At 44.2% G+C, this 22191-nt stretch overlaps 1 protein-coding gene across 6 annotated transcripts in view; it reads right to left on the reverse strand.

The window, feature by feature from the left end:
- LOC127492064 (uncharacterized) overlaps positions 1-21787 on the reverse strand; it is a 47166-nt gene extending 25379 nt beyond the window's left edge. For all 6 annotated transcript variants that reach the window (XM_089304600.1, XM_070049395.2, XM_089304598.1 and 3 more), the window contains exon 1: positions 21248-21787. The gene's annotated coding sequence lies outside the window, so the exon portion shown is untranslated. The remainder of the gene's footprint in view (positions 1-21247) is intronic.
- Positions 21788-22191: the final 404 nt, after the last annotated feature.

The raw sequence follows: 22191 nt of genomic DNA on the forward strand, positions 1-22191 counted from the left end.
GCATAAACCAGCACTGGAAGGAAAGGAAGAAAGCAAAGGGGGAAATTTCCATGGGAAGTAGGTCTACCTTGAAAAAATGTAAAAGGATGAAAAGAAGCAGCAAGCATGAAGAAACTCTGCAAAGTAGCAAGATGAACGTCTTTACCGTGGGGCCGGCGCTGTGGCGCAGCAGGTTGACGCCCTGGCCTGAAGCGCCGGCATCCCATATGGGCACCAGTTCTAGTCCCGGCTGCTCCATTTCTGATCCAGCTCTCTGCTATGGCCTGGGAAAGAAGATGGCCCAAGTCCTTGGGCTCCTGCACCCGCATGGGAGACCCAGAAGAAACTCCTGGCTCCTGGCTTCAGGTCAGCACAGCTCCGGCCGTTGCAGCCATCTGGGGAGTGAACCATCGGACAGAAGACTTTTCTCTCTCCCTGCCTCTCCTCTCTCTGTGTAACTCTGAATTTCATATAAATGAATAAATCTTAAAAAAAAAAAGTCTTTACCGTGACCCAGGCAGGACAAGCTAGGTGACCCACACAGAGGTGAAGTAACCTGTCACAGCATACAGCTGGCTAATGGCATATTCAAGGGCTGTGAAATATCCATTAACAACTCCAACAGTCAGCTTCATCCAAAGCTGATTCAAGGCTTATAAACCAGAACAGAGCTCAGCTTACAATCTTCAAACAAATTTTCTTTCCCTCACTCCAAACTCTCCCAGTCAGTATTAAGGGGATCTGGCGAAGAGGATCAATATAGAAACAAACAGGACCCTGGTGATATGAAGCAAAGAAGTGCTCTTGGTTGATCTCCATTCTGTTTTGACAAACTCAGAGGAACGAGTAGGAGCTAGGAAAATGGGAGATTGTAGAGGAAATAAGAGAATTGCCTGCTTGGCACAGGCTCCTGGGCCAGAAGTCTTCAAGAACATTGTCTCCAGCCCAGAACAATGCCAGCCCCACAGGTCAGAGCTAAAGGTTGCAATAATATTGATTAGACAAAATATAAAATGTAGGAATGGAATTTTTTTAAAGAAGTTAGAAGACGAGAATTAGGGAAATTCCAGAGTAAGAGAATTTCAAGATTAGGAGATCATCAGCCATTTCTCTGAAACCACCATGACAACAGGGGCAAGCATTTGGCACAGCAATTAAGATTCCCCTGGAAATGCCCACACCCCATATTGGAGTACCTGGGTTCAAGTTTCAGCTCCACTTCCTGCTAATGTGTATGTACCCTGGGAGGCAGCAGGTGATGGCCCAAATACTTAGGTCTCTGCCACCCCACATGGGAGACCTGGATTGAGTTTCTGGCTCCTGGCTTCACCATGGTCCTGGCCTGGCTGTTGCAGGCATTTGAGGAGTGAACCAACAAATGGAAGACTTCTCTCTATCTCTATCATCACTTTATTTAAAGTGAAAATAGTTTTTCTTAAGCGCACATCAAATGCATGTGATCTGAAATCTGAAAGCGCATTTAAGTAGCAAGAGCTATCAGATACTGAGTCAGCCGCACACATCAGGTCGTTTGGGAAAGCAGACCTGGAGGGCCAATAGAAAGCAGAAAGGACCAGCATCTTCCTTATTTCCATAATTATACTGTTGACCACCCATGCCTTATGCCTCTTGGCAAGAGCTGGGACCACATGATGGTTTCCACAGCACAGGGCTCACCAGACACTTCTTTTGCTGCTGGACCTCTGCACTGACAAGTCCGTAAGCTTCCCTGAGGGCTGTGCTCCACAGGGCTCCAGGAGTAGCTTGCAATTCTCAAGCACTGTGGGGTTAGGGTTCAGCTCTGCGGCAGAGCACCCCACCACCAGTTACAGGAATCAGGCCGAATCAGTGGGCTTGGTCTACTGTTTCAACTGTTTCAACCTCGCCCATCTCCTCAACCTATTTTTCATCCTGTGTCACCTTGAGCTGGACATTTTCCAGGGACATGCTCCAGACACTCCTGAAAGACACATGAGCCCTTGCTGCTTGCCCAATGTCCAATGGGCTCAGAGCCAGTACCTGAACCCAGGCTGCCTTTGGAGCAGCGTAGCCCTGCTGTGGGCCTTGGAACACAACACCGTGACCCCTGCCCCTCTACCTTCCCTTTGCCTATGTCCTGTATGTCTGCCAAGCCCCAGGAAACGATTTCTAATTGCCAAGCCCAAAATGTGTTCTTCCTCAAGAACTTAGTTTACAGGGACAAGTGTTTAGCACAGCAGTTAATGCTTGTGATGCCATACCACACCAGAGTGTCTGGGTTGAGTCTCAGCTCTGCTTGTGATTCCAGCTTCCTGCTAACAAACACCCTGGTAGGCAGCAGATACTTGAGTACTTGCTGTCCACATGGGAGACCCAGATTGAGTTCTGGGCTGCTGGCTTCAGTCTGGCCCAGCCCCAATTGTTACCTGCACTTGGAGAGTGAACCAGCAGATGGAATCTCTCTCTCCCTGCCTCCCCCCCATCAAGGAAGCCAAACTTCTAAAAATATATATTAAAAAAAAAAAAAACTTGCAGTTTGTATCATGATCTTGGCACTTAGCTTGTTGTTTTTCTTTATTTTTTAATCATCCCTTTCCAAAACTAAATTCAACTGACCTTTGTAAAAAATAAGAATGAGAAAGGGAGAGGAAGGAGAAAGAAGTGTGGAAGTATGGATGGGGGGGGGATCACCATGTTCCCAAATTTGAATATATTAAATGAGTGAAGTTTGCACTTCTTAAATACAATTTTTTAAAAAAATTTAAAAATCTCCATCAGGACAGGCACATACTTTTACCTCTGTTTATGTATTAGTGCCATAAAAATATATAGATGGTGATGACAAGGATGAGAGGAAGAGGAAAAAGAAAAATACATGTTCTTTATGATGTCTGATACATTTGCATACAATTGATTGAGTACGACACAAGCCAGGCATTGTCCTAGCCACCAAAGTGTTATGGCTCATCTTCTCTACCCTCAATGAGTTCATGATCAAATGATCAGGACAAACACATGATGCTTTGGTTTTTAAAGAATAAAACGTAGGGGCCGGCACTGTGGCATAGCAGGTTAAGTTATCGCCTAAGACACCAGCATCACATGAGGACTCCAGTTCAAGACCAGGCTGCTCCACTTCCCATCCAGTTCCCTGTTAATGTGCCTGGGAAAGCAGTGGAAGATGGACCAAGGGAGGAATACGATTTTGATTTTTACAATCTTAGTTCTTGATTTTTACAATCTAGTTTTAAGAGACATGTGTGTAAAAAAAGGAAAAAATCATGAAAGGAACAATGCTATATGAGAACAATGCTGTATGAGGAGGGCATCTGAGTGAAATTGGAACTTGCAATTGGAAAGGTAGCACTTGGCTTGAACCTTAAAAGATTAGGAAATTAGAGGTGAAACGGGTATTCTGAGCCAGAAACCCTGTGTCCAGTTTCACCAGACTTTTAAAGTTGACACTAAGAAAACACACCCAGGAGAGATTTAGATCTGCTGAGGTTTTCTCCTCTTGCCAATAACTCTGAAAGGATTCCAGTGAAGAGATAAAGACCTTTTTAAAAAATTATTTGAAAAACTTACAGGAATGGGGTGTGGGGAGCAAAGAGAGAGAGAGAAATCTTCCACCTGCTGGTTCACTTCCCAAATGGCCACAAGGTGAAGACCAGAGCTTGGAACTCCTACAGGGTCTCCTACACAGCAGGGTTCCAAGCACTTGAGCCATCTTCCACTGCTTTTCCCAGGCTATTAGCAAGAAGCTGAATTGGAGTCAGGGGAATGCATGCATCACAGACAGGGGCTTAACCCACTGGGCCACGATGCTGGCCCCAGGAGTCTTCCTTGTCCCTCATGCCCTGAGACAGGAACTGCAGAAGGGCTCCTGCTGATGAGGAACACACGTTCTATTCTGGGTCTTTTTCCTACAACATGGGAACAAATGTTTTTCTTAATTCAGTCACTTTTCTCTGACCCTGGGAGCGTTCCATCAGTCCTCATTCATTGATCATGCACTGAGCACATGTGAGCTGCCAGTCACGGTGCTAAACAATGTCTATAACAAGATTAAAGTCACAGAATTTCTCCCTTCCCAGATTTCAAAAGAAACTGGGAGAAAGAAATACAGGTACTTCAAAAAGTTTGTAGAAAATAAAATTAAAAGAAATTAACTTTGGTGCAAAAGTTTTTGAAGTCCATGCATATGAGGGAGTCGTCAAAAAGGTCATGAAACTCATTTTAGAATTAAATTAATTTATTTGAGAGAGACAAACAGAAAGATGGAGAGCTCCCATCTGTTGATTCATATCCCAGATGCCCATAATGGCCAGTATTGGGCCAGGGCCAGGGAAGGAAGCAAAAGAGATCCTGACCTGAAACTCACTTTACAGGAGATTTCTCAATAAGGATTAGGATGTATGCATAAGGAGGCATGTGAACTATAATGCTGGGTAGGATTAAAACCAAGATGTGAGTTTGATGAGGAAGAGCTTACATTTCAGGACTGGACGCTCAAGAGGGAGTTCAGGGCCTTGAACATCTTGTTGAGGAGCTCAGGTTTCATCCTGTAACTCAATGGGCAAACACCCCTTGCTTCAGATCAACAGGCTGACTTGCTAAAAATATTAATTTCTGGGCCATGCTCCAGAGAATGGGCCCTAGGAATCTACATGTTTAATAACTTCCCCAGGAGATTCTCAACTGCACTGAAGTTTGGTAGGGTTAGGATAAGAGGTGGGAGAGTCTTTGAAAATGTTTCAGCATGGGAGGAAAATGTTACATACATACACACTGTGCATGTGTGCTTGTGTGTGTGCTTGTGTGTCACATCTAACTGTGTACTAGTTCAAAACCATTTTCATCATTAAGAAGGAAAGACCATGCCTATCCCAGTATACATTATCAGTAGGTTAATTACTCCTCCTCTGACCATAGCCAGTAGCTCCCCCCTACCAAATCTTCAAGCACAGATGGTAGGAGTGTCTGGAAAGAAGAAAGGTCATTCCTAGAACTGAGCCTAGAACTGAGTCCAATCATGACACTCCCCCTCTTTGATGGCTTTCTATCGTCCCCTGGAATGAGACCAAAAGCCAACATAAACTGCAGCATTCAACTCAATCTAGTCTCTGTCTTCTTTTCTAAATTTGTTTCTTATTAATATCACCTGTACTTTTTTATTTTTAAGATTTATTTATTTTATTTTAAAGTCAGCAGTTCTATTTTCAGTTGTGGCCAAGGTTAATACATGTACAATAAATCATTTTCTCTGTGGTCTTAGCCAAAGAATGGGGGGGGGGGGGGGGACTAGGTTTAGAAAAAATCTATGAAAGACTGGGAATATAAGCAATTAAACTGACTCCATGGATTTCATTTTTCATAAAGTTGTCATGACCCACTCTTCTGGTGGGGGGGGGGGGGGGTTCTGCACATGAAGAGTGTACATCTCCAGCACTGACATTGTGGCTTCACAGGTAAACCCTCTGCCTGCGCAGCCAGCATCCCATATGGGCAACGGCTCATGTCCCAGATGCTCCTCTTCTGATCCAGCTCCCTGCTAATAGCTTGGGAGAGACAATGGAAGATGCCTCAAGTTCTTGCACCCCTGCTGCCCATGAGGGAGACCTGGAAGAAGCTCCTGGCTCCTGGCTTTGGCCTGGCCTAGTCCCAGCCATTGCAGCCATCTGGGAAGTGAACCATCAAATGGAAGAGTCTCTCTCTCTCTCTTTGTCACTCTCTCCCTGTAACTCTTTCAAATAAAATAAATAAATCTTTATTTAAAAAAAAGTATACATTTCCCCATAGTGTACCATTGATCCTCACTGGTGTCCAATTCCTGAGTGCACTAAGGTAAGTTTTCATATATCTTCCACCCAAAACATTAACAACTAAAGCATTAATAATGTATAAAAAATTATCTACAGTATAAGGAAGAGAGCTTCAATTTGGTTCAATAACAAGGTCATACTCTAATAAGGCTTTTATATCTTTAAATCAAATCAGTAAATTCCAGATGTATGCCCCCAAATATCTAATGGGCAATTGGTTCTTCTACGAGAGCTTCAAATCAAGCAAGATGAAAACAAGAATCATCTTCCTGCAAAGCCTATCCCCCTACCGCCTCGCCCCCTATTTCCAGTCATCTCTACCTCTCTACTAACCTCCACTGCTAATCTTATCCAGTCCCTAAATTCGTCTGTGTCACCTGGTCTCCTTTGTCTCTCTTATTCCACAGATGTGATCAACGAAATCCTTTTGATTCCATTTCTTAGGCAGTTCTTAAATCCATGCCTTCTTTCCATTCCAGTTGGAATGCTATCATGCTTTCCCGGAAGCAACCTCTTCATTGAGTCTTGCCCCTCCAGTTTAGTGACCACAGTGTAGAGTGGGATATGTATTTTTTTTCTAAAGAGCTAACCCTTTTTTGCCTCTGTGCCCACTTAAAAACCTTTCAGTGACTCCTTCAATGCCCTCAGGGTAAAATCCAGACTTTTACAACACACACCTTGGATACTTTCCCAAGCCTGTTATGAAATCTTTTCAGCCCTCTCCCACCATAATCACAGCACCCACTCCCCGTAAACACACGATCTGAAGTGCAATCACGGAGCTATTTGCAATTGTCCAACACACAACGTTGTTCGCTTTTGCTTCTCCTCACCCTTCACCTTCCTTCAGTTTACCACATTCCACTCTGTTTAGATGCCATTTTTTTTTTCCAGGAAGATCTCCTTGGCCCACCAAGAGAGATCCACACATCCCTCCAAGTGGGGTTCCTTTGTATTTTCTTAGAAATTCTCTCCTGTCTCACAATTCCACTTCCAGTTCCTAGTCCATAGTATGCATTGAATAATTGAAATACCTGGGGGATGAGAATAAGGGTTCGGCTACCATGAGTATGGTCCTTGTATCTCAGTGTCTCTGGCATTACATTCTTACTCACTGAATGATTAGGCACGCTTTTCCTATCAAACACAGATCTTCGACAAGCTCTCCTCCACCAACCACCTTCTTTACCTCTACTCAGTGCAGGAATGTAACTCCACATCAAGTTTTCTCCTATTAATTCTTTTTTAAGACTCAGGAAAATATAGTTACATTTCAAATATTTTTAAAAATTTAAACAATATTTTAAAGACATCAGTGAGGTATTCCCTACACATTTCCTTTTTCAAAGAAATGATGGTGAAGAACATGTGACATTAGCTTTATCATCTTGATCTCTTTTGGTCTCTTCTAAGTGTACAGCTCAGTAATGCTAAATATCTTCACAAAGTTGTGCAACAGAAACCGAAAATGTTTCATCTTGCAAAACTGGAACTTTCTATCCACTAAACACTAATTCCCTTTCTCTTTGTCTCTAGCCTTTGATAACCATCTTCCATATACACACAGACACACAGACACACACACACACACCAGGGTACTTCAAAAAGTTTGTGGGAAGTTGAATTCAAATGTAAGTTTATTGACTAAAAATTTGTTTTTTGAAATTCACACATGGTTTTTTCATAATACACACCTTACAAAAGTTTTGAAGATCTCTCTCATATGTGGGAATGTGTGTTTATATACTCATACATATTATGTTTTATCCAATACTTGGTTTGCAAATATAGTTTCTTCCATTCTATAGATTTCTTTTCATTCTTTTTTTAAAGACTTATTTATTTATTTGAAAGAGTTACACAGAGAGAGGAGAGGCAGAGAGAGACAGAGAGAGAGGTCTTCCATCCACTGGTTCACTCCCAGGACGGCCAACAATGGCTGGAGCTGCGCCGATCTGAAACCAGGAGCCAGGAGCTTCTTCCGGGTCTCCCATGCTGGTGCAAGGGCCCAAGGACTTGGGCCATCTTCTGCTGCTTTCCCAGGCCATAGCAGAGAGCTGGATCAGAAGTGGAGCAGCGGGGACTCAAACCGGCGCCCATATGGGATGCCGGTTTCAGGCCAGGGCACTAACCCACTGTGCTGCAGCGCTGGCCCCTGCTTCTCATTCTATTGAGTATTTTCCTTAAGGCACAGGGGCTTTTCACTTAAATATAGTCCCATTTTCAATTATCTGCTTTTGTTGCCTTTACCTTCAGTGTTATATCCAAGAAATGCCAAATCCAATGTCATGAAGCTTTTCTCCTTTGTTTACCAATGAACTATTTTGAAATGAACGTTGAGGAAAACTTCAAAAACCATTCACAAAAGAATAGTCTAGCAGATGCACCAGAGAAGGTGAAGGGACCCCTCCACCTGCCTGGCTTTTGAGAGTCCAGTCTTGCTCTGCATGATGATGACATTTCGGACATCATAATGGGGCACACATAATGGCAGTTCTACAAGATTATGACAGAGCTGAGAAAATCCTATCACCTAGTGAACATACAGCTGAAAAATCAGGAGAAAAAAGAAATTGCAGGAGAAATCCTCCCAGGAAAAGTCATAATGATGGGCTTAAAGAGAAGTTTTTGCTGACCTCAACAGGCTTCTTAAAGTTTGCAAGCATTGGCCTGCGCTGTGGCTCAATAGGCTAATCCTCTGCCTGCGGCGCCGGCACACTGGGTTCTAGTCCTGGTTGGGGTGCCGGATTCTGTCCCTGTTGCCCCTCTTCTAGTCCAGCTCTCTGCTGTGGCCCGGGAGTGCAGTGGAGGATGGCCCAAGTACTTGGGCCCTGCACCTGCGTGGGAGACCAGGAGGAAGCACCTGGCTCCTGGCTTTGGATCAGCACGATGCTCCAGCCACAGCGGCCATTGGGGGGTGAACCAACGGAAGGAAGACCTTTCTCTCTGTCTCTCTCTCTCACTGTCCACTCTGCCTGTCAAAAAAAAACAAAGTTTGCAAGCATGGACCCCAATACTGAAAGGATCCCATCAATAAAGGGGCATGTTCCTCATGCATTATCTTTTTTCAAGAAAATGCAAACCACCAAGGACATATTAATAAAGAGAGTGACTTCTCCTTAAGAAGAGCCTTAGGTAGACCCTTCCATATATGTCTAGTGGAAGGCATTGTTATCACAGGAGATGATAGCTCCACCCTCGTTATCACCCCTGAAAACCTTCCCAGGGGATAAGATGTGCAGGTGGAAAACAGTGATGCTGATGATCTTGACCCTGTGTAGGCCATGGCTAAGGGGTGTGCTTTTCTCTTAGCTTTTAACACAAAAGTTCCAAATGTACAAAACTTTAAAAATTAAAATTTTTTACCATAATTTTCTTTTTTTTTTTAGAATTGTTTTATTTCTTTGAAAGTCAGAGGGGCCAGTGCTGTGGTGCAGCAGATTAATGCCCTGGCCTAAAGCGCCAGCATCACATATGGGCGCCGGTTCGATACCCAGCTGCTCCACTTCCAATCCAGCTCTCTGCTATGGCCTGGGAAATCAGTAGAAGATGGCCCAAGTCTTGGGCCTCTGCACCCTTGTGGGAGATCTGGAAGAAGCTCCTGGCTCCTGGCTTCGGATCGGCGCAGCTCTGGCCATTGCGGCCAACTGGGGAGTGAACCAGTGGATGAAAGACCTCTCTCTCTCTCTCCCTGCCTCTCCTCTCTCTCTGTAAGTCTGAATTTCAAATAAATAAATAAATCTTTAAAAAAAAAAAGTCAGAGTTACACAGAGAGAGGAGAGGAAGAGAGAGCGAGAGAGGTCTTCCATTCTGCTGGTTCACTCCTCAAATGACCACAATGGCCAGAGTTGAGCTGATCCGAAGCCAGGAGCCAAGAGCGTCTTCCAGGTCTCCCATGCAGGCACGGGGGCTGATGACTTGGGCCATCCTCTACTGCTGTCTCAGGCCATAGCAGAGAGCTGTATTGGAAACGGAGCAACTGGATCACGAACCGGCGCCCATATGGGATGCTGGCACTGCAGGCTGGGACTTTAACTCATTGCACCACAGTGCCGGCCCCTTACTATAATTTTCAATTTTGCTATATCAGTTTTCTCAACAGCTTACCAAAACAAACAAACTAAAAAACACAAATGTTCCCCAATCTATAGACACCTACATCTATGGTTCGGAAGGCATAGAAATATTAACTTCAAAGAGTTCATTTTGATTATGAATTGGCTTTGCATTTCTAGAAACACTAGCAATAATGAAACAATATACCATGGACAAAGCCGATAATAAACACATGGCAATCCTGGCAACATGTTCATCCTGTTGATTAAGCAGAATTATTTTTTTAAAAATGTTTTCAGGGAAAATGCTTAAAATTATACAAAGAGTTAAAAATAAAATTTTCACAAAGTTTACAGGAAAAGAGGAAATCCTAAAGTCTTTGAACCTTCTTACAATGGTACCTGTTTAATTAAACCCCAACTATGGTGGAGCATTTTTGTAAGGAAAGTAAAATGCTTGCAAATTGCATTTCCTATGTTGCTTAATGTGTTGGTCACTTCAGATCCTGTTGTGCCTACTTGTGCCCAGTGTATAATCATCACATAGAGGTCATCTGGACCCTACACCTGTTTGGCTTTTGAGTTCACTCCAGTTGAACTTCCTGCATTTGTGCTTCCATCCTTTCCTCTCAGAACAATGGTGAAATCTCTCTTGCAAACATAGGTATCAGGTAAGCATAGCTCCCAGTAGAGCCTCCAGGTTCGTTAGCCTCGTCTTGTAATTCTCCGAGGACTTTCTTTGTTTTTGATGACACCTGGCTTTCCTCTGCACACTGGCTCCCACTACTGCTGGCTTCAAACCATTCTCTTTTCTCTAGTTCCTTGTTTTTACTTTTCTTGTTCTTTTCTTAAAACATTTTTATAAAGATTTATTTATTTATTTGAAAGGCAGAGAGCGAAAGAGAGATCTTCACTTCCCAAATGGCCACGACAGTCAGGGCAAAGCCAAGAGCCAGAAACTCCATCTGGGTCTCCCACGAGGCAGGGGCCCAGGCACTTGGATCTTCCATCTTCTGTTGCCTTCTAGCATATCAGCCTGGAGCTGGATCAGACGCCAACCTGCATAGCTCATATGGGATGTGAGCTTTGCAGGCAGAGGTTTAACCATGGCATGACAGCACCAGTCCCTTTCTTTTCATTTTTCCAGCTCTTTGTTCTTGCCCAGAATGGTGAGTTTACTTTTAGGAGTTCTTCTGAATCAGTTAATTTATTAAAAAAATCTTATTTATTTGAAAGGCAGAGAGATAAAGATCTTCCATCTGCCAATTCTCTCTCCAAATCCCCACAAGGAGGCCTAGCAGGTAAAACTGCTGCCTGCAGTGCCGGCATCCCATATGAGAGCCAGTTCGAGACCTGGATGCTCCAATTCCAATCCAGCTCTCTGCTATGGCCTGGGAAAGCAGCAGAAGTTGGCCCAAGTCCTTGGGCCCCTGCACCTACAAGGGAGACCCAGAAGAAGCTCCTGGTTCCTGCCTTCGGATCGGCGGGGCTATGGCCATTGCGGCCAACTGGGGAGTGAACCAGCGAATGGAAAACCTCTCTCTGTGTCTCTCTCTCTGCCTCTCCTCTTTCTGTGTAACTCTTTCAAATAAATAAATAAATCCTTAAAAACAAAAAAATCCCCACAAGGAGTTGTGGAGCCTGGAACTCAGTTTGGCAGAGACCCAAATATTTGAGCCATGTCTTCATTAACAGGAAGGCAGAATTGAAAACAGAGCTGAGTCTGTAACCCTGGCACTCTGATGTGAGGTGCAGCTGTACCAAGCAGCAGATGGTAGACCAAGTGCTTGGGCCCTGTGTCAATGTGGGTGATCCAGAAGAAGTGTCTGGCTTCTGGCTTCAGATCAGCCTGGTTCCAGCCGTTGCAGCCATCTGAAGATTAAACCAGCAGGTAGACGACCTCTTCCTCTTGTTCTCTCCCTTCCTCTCTGCCTTTCAAATAAATCCTTTAAAAAAAAAAAAAAAGACAATCCTGGGCTGAAGCCACACACAGATGCCCATTCCATGGAATCTTAGAACTCTGAGTCCAATTTCATTTTCAAATGAGGTGAAAAAATTTTGAAATCCATTCATATGAGGATTCTTCAAAAAGTCTATGAAAAATGCATATTATGAAAAATTATGCATGGATTTCAAAGTTTTTGCACCATATAAACTTATCTTTTCACTCAATTTTCCATGAACTTTTGACGTCTTTTCATACATGTTTCCTCAAATATTTATACATAAACCCACCCATCCTCTAACAGCAGGTCTGTTTAAAATGAAAGTGGGGGCAAGCAGTTACAGTGCTTGGGTTGAGTCACTGCCTGCAATGGAGCATCCTATGTGGTTGCCAGCTCAAGTCCCAGCTGCTCCACTTCTGGTCTAGCTTCCTGTTAATGCACCTGAGAAAGTGGCAGGAGGATGGCCCAAGTGCATGTGTAGCTACACCCACGTGAGAGACCCAAAAGAAACTCCTGGCTCTTGGCTTTGGCAGTTTGGCCTAACCCTGGACATTGTGGCCATTTGGGGAGTGAACCAGCAAATGGACAACCTTTCTGTCTCTGCCTCTCTCTGTAACTTTATCTTTCAAATAAATAAAATAAATATCAAAAACAGTTTAATCCATACATCTGATAAATTTTTTAAATTCATAAACATTTTGAAGATCCATTCACTATATGAATGAGTTTAAAAATTTTTTGAACCAAAATAAACTAAATAAACTTACCATTTAATTCCATTTCCATGACCTTTGTGAATTACCCTGGTATAAAGGGAATGGGATCCAGACTAAACACAAAGTTTATCTGTGTTTCATATACACCTGAAATACATGGCCTGAATGTTACTATTATACAATCTTTTTAATGCACCTGCATTTTGACTGCATCCCACCACATGAGATCAGGTGTAGTATTTTCCACTTGTGACATCAGGTTGATGATCAAAAAATTGAATTTTGGAGCATTTCAGACAGACCAGAAGGCACCACCTGCTGGCTCATGTGGGTTAAAAAAAGAAAGAAAAATCCGCCGGCGCCGCAGCTCACTAGGCTAATCCTCTGCCTTGCGGCGCCGGCACACCGGGTTCTAGTCCCGGTCGGGGTGCCGGATTCTGTCCCGGTTGCCCCTCTTCCAGGCCAGCTCTCTGCTGTGGCCAGGGAAGGCAGTGGAGGATGGCCCAAGTGCTTGGGCCCTGCACCTCATGGGAGACCAGGATAAGTACCTGGCTCCTGCCATCAGATCAGCGCGGTGCACCGGCCGCAGCACGCCGGCCGCGGCCGCCATTGGAGGGTGAACCAACGGAAAAGGAAGACCTTTGTCTCTCTCTCTCACTGTCCACTCTGCCTGTCAAAAAATAAATAAATAAAAAGAAAGAAAAATCTGGATCTGCAAAGACTGGTTTTAACTAAAGGACTCTACTGCCACCTACTGATAGATTCTGAAATTTCTCAAATGTTTCACAGCAAAATGGTATATTTTATTTAATATATGCATTGCAAAGCATCGTGCATGTTTTAAATGTGAGACGCTAGAAACAGAAAATAACACAAAATGGGGAAGGAAGAGGTGAAATCCTGATGAGATGGCAGAGTGCACCCAAAACACAGAGGTGTCTACAAGGGGGTGACTGGCAATGGGCCTGTGTTGTTGGTGGGGACAGTTAGGAAAGCCTTTTTGAGGCAAGGAACCCCAAGCCATCTGGTGAGTTAAATTTAACAAGCATATGTGAAAAGGGAGGGTTAGGAATTAGAGGAGAGACAAAGTGGAGACCTTGTGCCTGCAGCGATTTAGGAAGGCTGAACTGCTAGAGGAGGCATGGGTACCAAGAAAGACAAAGCAGGTTGGGTCATGGAAGGTACCCCATGCAGTACGTGGAGGTTATCCTGGGGAGTCACTGGTGAGTATTAAATAGGGAACATATAGGATTACATTGTGTCTATAAATGTCACTCAGGCAGCAACATAGAGAACAGATCAGAAGAAGGTGCATCAAGATGGGAGATGGGGCTTGGAAACAGGCAGAGGCAAAGTCAGGGTGGGGAGGCACAGCAGCCATCTCACTGCTTGGACAGTTTGATCAAGGGGCGTCTCCTGTGTTAGGATATTGCTGCTGCTACCTGACTTGGAGACAGTCATCCGGCCCAGTGTCTTGGGTCCAGGCAGCAGGAGAAGCTAACTTCTGTGACTTAATAAACAGAGCATAGTCGGGCTATAATAACAAAGACCAAAATCAGCAATGACTAGATCAAGGCTGAAGATGGTGTCTCCTTCATGTAAAAGCTCCAGTGTGTCTGGCAGGTCTTGTCTGTAGAGCCGTTGCTGCTGGCCCACCTCCCTCTGTCTCATTACTCTACAATACTCTAAACATGATCCCCCATCCTAGTCTGAGTTCTAAATCCCACCATCACCTTTCCATTCTAGCTATCAGGGAGAAGGGGAGAAACCTGATGGCACAGTTCTTCCTTTTTAAGAGCACAGCCTGGAAGTTATGACTCTCTTTTCCACTTAGGGGCATTTGCCATTATCCAGAATGTGATGAGGTGCTCGCATCAAACTTCTGGAAAACTAACAAATGCAGTCAGGATTCTGTGTGGCCATGTGGTCCATTAAAATTCTAATGTTACAATCTCGGGCAGAGAGAGAGAGATCTCCATCTGCTCATTCACGCCTCAAATCCTGCAATGACCAGGGCTGGGCCAGGCTGAAACCAGGAGCCAGAAACTCCACCCAGGCCTCCCAGGTGGATGGGAAGGGCCCACGAACTTGGACCATCTTCCACTTGCTCCCTAGGGTGTGCATTAGCATAAAGCTGGAATCAGAAGTAGAATCAGGACTTAAGACTTGAACCCAGGCACTCTGATAGGAAATGCAAGCAACCCAAGCAGCAGCTTAACCTCTACACCAAATGCCTGCCCATGTAAAAATTTTAATTTGCAAATGTTTTCTCTTTGAACTCCTGAGATGGTAACAATGTTGATCTTCATCTTCAAATGGCTCTAAGATGCTCTGATGGTTTATGTATAGGACTTGCCTTCCATCCCACCCCACTGCCCTGACTAAGCAGAACTTTAGTCAGCAGATCATGTGACTCCTAGAACTGTACTCTTCTGATTACTATAAATTTTCCTGGGTAAATAATATTGGCTTTCATCCTGGTGAAAACAGGGTAGAAGGAATGAGATTAAGAGGAAAATAAATTTCATAGGAAGAAGCCGTCATAGCCCTGTGGATAAAGTCTGCATGAAAGTTTCTGTGACTTGTAGGAGCACCAGGGAGGAGAGGTAAGGGTTCTCCAAAAGGTGTGCAGAGTGGAGCACCCCAACGAGTGGGACAGGGCACAGGTCAGTGACAGGATGCATGAAAGACAGTCTGGCTAGCGTGGGGTGCAAGGTCACTCTTGGGGCCAGGGTCTGTGGCCTGCACAGGAAAGAAGCATGGGGACATTTTTACCCTGCATCTCCCCTCCGTCCAAGTAAGCATAAGCTGATGTTCTTGCAAACACTCCTGTTTAGACAGTCTGTCCAGTTGTCCACTCCGGAATGCCTGTGGTCAGGCCAAAGCTGAGGGCTGGGAACGCAACCCAGGTCTCCCAAGTGAGTGGCAGATGCAACTACTTGGTTATCAGTGCTGCCTCCCAGATCTCCCTTAGCAGGAAGCTGGAGTCAAAGAGCCAAAGTTGTGATTTAAACCCACAACTCCAACATGGACTGTGGGAGTTCCATCAGGCATCTTGACTTCTAGGCCAAATTCCTGCCCCCAGTTCATTCTTTACAACGTCAAACACATTGGTTATGCAGATCTCCTACAAAAGGACTTGTCTAGTTCTGGACGGTTACGAAGTCATTGTGCTTTACCTAGGAAGCTCCATACTGAATGTCCAAGTGCTACTCTCTAGAGATCAACTCTAAGTATATAGATACAGTCCAGGAATGCACACAGCTCAGTTGCACAGTCAGCTCATCCAAGAAAGTCACAAAGCAGGTTCCTCCTCCCCTGAACAGAGTCAGGTGCAGGCAGGACAAACAAGAATTGTGCCTTTGGGTCAACTCGCCAGCCTTTCTTGTTGGGAGCATTGCCCAAGTATTGCCCGGGGCTAAGGAGGATGAAAAAGTCCAAATATGTGGATCCTTGTCATCCACGTAGGAGGCTCAGATGGAGTTCTGGGCTCCTGGTTTTGGCCTGGCCCAAGGCCTGGCTGTTGTAGGCATTTGAGAGAGAACCATTGGGATGGAAGCTCGCTCTCTCTCTCTCTCTCCCCCCTCCAACCCCTATCATTCTGCCTTTCATATAATTAAATAATTCTTTGTTTTTAATTGCATTACAGAAAACTAACAATGAGGAAGTATCAGATAAGCACATACTACAGGATAGTCTACAAAGCAATTAGTTTATTCTCTTAAGAAATGTCAAAGTTGTGAAAAAAAAAAAAAAAAAAAAAAAAACAAGAAAAAAATGGGGAGATGTTCCAGATTAAGGGAGACTGAAAAGACATAATGGCTAAATAGAACGCATGATCCTGGATTGGATTCTGAAATTATAAAGAACATTATTAGAAGGGTTGGTGAGATTTTCATGGGTCTGTGAATTAGACAGCAGTATTACAGCAATGTTAATTTCCTGATCTTGCTGGCTGCATTCTGGTTACATAAATGTCCTTGTCTTAAGGAAATACACACTAAAGTGGTAAAAGCTAATGAGGTATTATATTTACAGCTACTATTACATCATAAAAGACAACAGCTGTAATACATATAAATATGTAGAAAGAATGAAAAGACATGGAGTAAGATGTTAAAGGTTGGGGAAGCTGGATGAAGATGTATAGAAGTTCTGTGATTCTTGCGACTTTTCTACAAGTTTGAAATTGTCTCAGACTGAAAAATGAAAAAGGATTGCTGTTCTTGAAAACGCGAACTTGTCTGTAATAACTGAAAGGAAACCACTGATTGTCTGAATTGGGGGAGATCAGAGAGAGCAATTAAGATTACAAAAAAGCAAAAGGAAACTTTGGGGGCCCAGGATTTGTTCACTATCTTGATTGTTCAGTGACTTGCCTGGGGCAAACGTAATTCAAAATTTGTTCTATTATACACTTTTTACAACAGTTAACAAGTAAGCAACATGAAGTAATTATTTTTTACAATGCCTGATATTTGCCCAGGGAATCCAACCAATCTCTTTGTCATATGGATACTTTTTGCCAAGCTTTTCCATATTCCTGGAACACTCTTTGCCAGGAACTTTTTCCATCTGACCCACTCCTTCATATTCAAGAAGGCCGCAGGTCTCTGTCTCTTTCGTTGACTCTTTTCCACTGCGATTGATTCACCTTTCATTCATCCAGCGATTATTATTATATACATACAATGGAAGTATGTAATCTTTTCCATTGCTCACTCTGTCGTCACTTCAGTGGTTCATTTTCCTGTACACTAGCGTGAGTAATGAGGTTGAAGTCCTTGGGGAGTAGGGTGTTATGGAGCAGTGCAGCTTCAGGAAAATCAGGGCAGGAGGGAGAACTGTAGATGTGTCAGCAAAGCGGGAGCATCACACAGCTTTACTGTAAGGAGTTACGATACACGGGTGCCTCACTTCACCTCATCAGGTCTGAATAGCCCCATACGTCATAAAAGGGATGGGTGTGGTCAAGTGGCTTAGCAATTCAGACACAAGTTGGGACAACCACATCCCACATCAGAGTACCCAGATGTGAGTCCTGGCTCTGCTCCCATTTCCAGCCTCCCGCTAGTGCGCACCCTGGCGGCAGCAGGTGGTGGTTAAAGCAGTCGGTTGCCTGTCTTCCACAGGATGGGCTGCACTAAAATGAGTTTCTGGTTCCCAGCTTGTGCCTTGTCCAGCCCCAGCTGTGCAGGTATTTGGGGAGTAAAGTGGGAGTTATCTCTCTCTCTCTCTCTCTCTCTCATATTCAAAATGTTCCCAACTTTTAGATTGTTTGAGTAGTGACCACTAGATGGAACCCATGTTCATACTTGCACACTACAAAAGGAGGTGGTGCCAAAGCATGAAGCCAACAAAGCAGCAGTGGGGAGATTACCCTGTGCTTGATGCAACAAGGCTAGTATGATGACGCTTTAGCAAGCTAATGGCAACTGAAATTAAAGAGCAAATTTATTTTGGTGCCAAAAAATGGAAATCCATGTATAGAGAAGTCTTCAAAAAGTTCATGAAAGGGGTTGGTGTTGTGGCACAGTGGATTAAGCCATCACTTGTGGTTCTGGCATCTCATATCGAAGTGTGACTTTGAGTCCCAGTTGCTCTGCTTCTGATCCAGCTCCCTGTAAATGCACCTGGGAGAGCAGCAGAAGTTGGCTCAAGTATTTGGGCCTCTACCATCCATCCACAAGGGAGACCAGGATAGAGTTCTTGGCTCTTGGCTTTGGCAGGCCCCAGCCTTGGATATTGGGGACCATTTGGAGAGTGAACTGGTAGATGGAAGATATCTCTCCCTCTCCCCCCGCCCCATCACGCTATAGTTCATGGAAAGAATATCTATTATTTTTAAAAAGTACTTGGATTTCAGAAAAATTTGCACCAAAATGAACTTATCTTTTAATTCCATTTTCCATGAACTTTTTGAGGCAGCCTTATAGGTAAGAAAGGAGAGAAACTGCCTCCCACAGGCAATCATGTTCTTACATTGTTGATCTCTGGGTAGGAAACTAGTGATGAGGAAGTCCGACCAAAGGGAAAGCTGCACACATTTTTTGTTCTCCTCCTTAGCAAATCCCAAGGTTCTTTAACCCAAAATGTGCAAATCTTGTACGATTTTCTGTGTGAATGAAGTGAAACTTGGTTAGCACTCCACCTGCTTTTAGCTAACTACGTTAAAGGGAATACTGTTTTGGCAGAAAGGAAATCCTAGTCAGTCACGTAGATATGGAGAGAAATCCTTGAAACCTGCAGAAATAGTTTTGATTTTGAAAATAAAACTCTTGTAAGAGAGGTCAAATGGGTGAGAATAAAAATGTCAAGCTTTAAGTAGATGGAAAAATTCTTATTTTGTGTATTAAAAGAATTATTTTATTTATTTGAAAGAGCTACAGAGAAAGGGAGAGACCCTCCATTCTGTGGTTCACTCTCCAAATGGTGGCAACATCCAGGGCTGGGCCCTGTGAAAATCAGAAGCCTGGCAGCTGGAACTTGAACCGGCACTCACACAGGATGCTGGCTTCGCAGGTGGAGGCTTAGCCCACTGACACAATGCTGCCGCTATTTTGTGTCCTTTTTGTATGTTTATAAATTAATTCTACCACTTATTAAACACAGAAGCATGACAACCTGTTGAACTGATTATTTAGTAAGTGTTTACAAGACATATGTATAATGAGTGACATACCTTGTGCCCCTGAATAATCTTTTTCTTTTACCACTGAAGTTTCCTGCTGAATATTTTAACTCTTTGTAAACTGACTTCAGCACCCTGCAGGGTATTCCCTCTCCCTGCCAATCCTTACTTGTCAGACACTCTGTCTTTGAGAGACTCACTATATATTTCTAAAATAAATGTAGATACTTAGGGACGACGACGATGATGATGATGAAGACCCACGAGACTCTGGAATATTTTGTATATCTCCATATTATTCATATTCAACAAACAGAGAAAATATTTGGCAGGAATTTTAATTCCTTTATTCCTTATCATATCTTTAAATAATTGTATTAATAATATTTTATAGATAATAAAACAAAATCTTAATGCATTAAGTAACTTGTACTCATAATTCAGTGGCAAAGCAAGAACTCAAAGCCAGATCACTTGATTTCAAGTGCAGTTCTTTGCAGCACATCCTGGAGGGATCATGCGTGATTGACTAAGTCTTCGCATGGAAGGTAGACACACTCACAGGTGAGTCATCATGAAGCTACGGGACAGCTCCCTCCATCTTCCTTAAAGCTGTTCTTTGTCCTCCCCCAATTATGCTTACCATTTCTTTTTAAGATTCATTTATTTGAAAGGCAGAGTGAGAGAGAGAGAAAAAGAGTGAGAGAGAGAGAGAGATAGGTGCCTTCCCTCCACTGGTTCACTCCCCACAGGGCCACATGGGCTGGACTGTGTCAGGCCAAAGCCAGGAGCCAGGAGCTTCATCTGGGTCTCCCACATGGGTGCAGGGGCCCAAGGACTTGGATCATCTTCTGCCCCTGCCCAGCTTCTACTACTTTTTTTTAAATTGATTTATTTATTTGAAAGAGTTACTGCAAAGTGTCTGGCGCGTAACAAATCTTCCCAGGCAGACGAATCAATTAATTCACAGGCTTTTATTGGGGTTCCGCTCCCGGGCGAGGTTCCCCAGTCCCAACAGAGCAACAGAGCAGGGGCCGGGGAGTCGCGCGTCAGAGATTGGGAGAGCTCCTTTTATAGATTCAGGGCATGGGGGTTAAAGGTTGAGGTGGGTCTGACCCCCATTGGTTGACCTTTAGGCACCCGCAGGGACCTTGACAAGGACTTTTCTTCCCCAGAAGTACAGGTAGGGATTTTCCATTCCCGGAAGTATAGGCCTTTCCTCCATGCGGATCCCAAAGCTACCAGTTACAGAAAGAGGGGGAGAGAGAGATCCACCATCCACTGGTTCACTAAAATGGCCATAATGTCTGAGGCTGGACCAAGGCCAAAGCCAAGAGCTGGAAACTCCATCTGTGTCTTCCACATAAGTGGCAGGAGCCCAAACACTTGGACCATCTTCCACTGATTTCCCATGCCATTAGCAGGAGTTGGGTTGGAAGTGGAGTAGCCAGGACACAAACTGGCGCCAACATGGGATGCCAGTGATGCAGGCTATGGCTTTACATACTACACTACAACACAGGCCCCTGTCATTTCTTTTTCACCTGACACAGAAGCATCTCCTAGGGAACTGCACAGTAGAACCATCACTTGCTACCAATAGTGCAATGCTGCATGATTTCCCTGATCCATAACAAGTGAAAGGAAAATCAGATGAAAGCCATGACACAGAGCTGCACTAAGAAAGGCAATACAGTGACTACAGGGCAACCTTCCTTCTCCCCAGCCCAAACCAGAGAAATACAACTTAGGACTTAGGCTCAAGCTCACCACAGTGTCAACAACTTGCTCTTTTTGTTTTAATTGTTTTCAAGTTGTACAAAAATTTACCTGAAAGGCAGAGATAGACATACGGACAGAACTCCCATCTGCTGGTTCACTCTCCAAATGCCAGGAGCCAGGATCCTAACCCAGGCTCCCACATGGATGGCAAGGACTCAGTCACTTGAGCCATCACTGCTGCCTTGCAGCACCCATATCAGCATCGGTGGGTTAACCACTATGCCGAATACCAAGCGATAGTGCAGATGAGAGATATGTGAGCTACACGGGGAGAGAGTTTTCTTTCTCACGTTTTTCTTCTTATCTGCAAAGTAAAGAAGGATGTGGATTTACTCACCCTTATCACGATAGTTGGATCTGACCACGCAATTAGGAAGCTGTCTGTTCACATAAGAGAGCAAAGGAGGGAGTCGTCACTGCGGAAAATGATATCTAAAACATTTCCCAAAGCCTTCATGAAGTTCACTCTTTCGCCGTTATGTCTGCAGTTCAGGAAACCAGGCGGTGGTAAGGAAGTGTGACTGATGCTCTCCAGCCTTCCCTAGCACACTCAAGCTGTTGTCCTCCCATAGAAGTCTCTCACCAGGACAGCATGGGTCCCTTCCAGGCAGAAAGAAAGCAAGAACCATGCTCCACATCCAGTGATCTAGACCAGGAGAGAGAGCTGGGCTGTCCTACTTCGTCTCCCTATGACGTCCCAGACCCATCAGTTCTGTAGACAAGAGCCAAAGCTGGGTTTTTTATCTTGGCCAAAGCTAAACCAAAAGAGAAGTTTTGTTGTGCTATTCACTCTCTCTTATCAGTGTAGCTGGTGACAGCCCAAGGTTCCCTGCCACTTCTCCCAGGGCTCCCATCCAGCATTGTCTTGCACCAGCTCAGTGGGAGGAATTCCTTCCGGACTTCAGCATTCTTTGCCAATTACCCTTTGCCTTCAGAGACCTGGGAAGCTTCAGCCGGCTGCATTGTTGTGGGGACCATTCTCACGCAGATGAAGACTGAATGCATTTACAAGTGAATTGCACAAGTTAATTATCGCCTCCGTTTAAACTTTTTTTAAGTTTTCTCTTAATCATTTAGAGCATCTCTCTCGGGCTGGCCTGGAGATGATGGACACAGACTAGATTTAATTAAAGGATTTTCTTGTGTCACAGCAGAGAAAGACAATCTCACTTCTCTGATGCAGGAGACTTTGACTAAAATGAGAAGCAGCCATTGTTCCCGGGAGTACATCCTCTTGTTCCTCCTCCCAGACAGTACCTAAGTATCCCTTCCCCCACACAT

This window comes from Oryctolagus cuniculus, chromosome 9 (genome assembly GCF_051225735.1).
Source record: "Oryctolagus cuniculus isolate XC-2025 breed Fujian yellow rabbit chromosome 9, ASM5122573v1, whole genome shotgun sequence".
Classification (NCBI taxonomy): Eukaryota; Metazoa; Chordata; class Mammalia; order Lagomorpha; family Leporidae; genus Oryctolagus; species Oryctolagus cuniculus.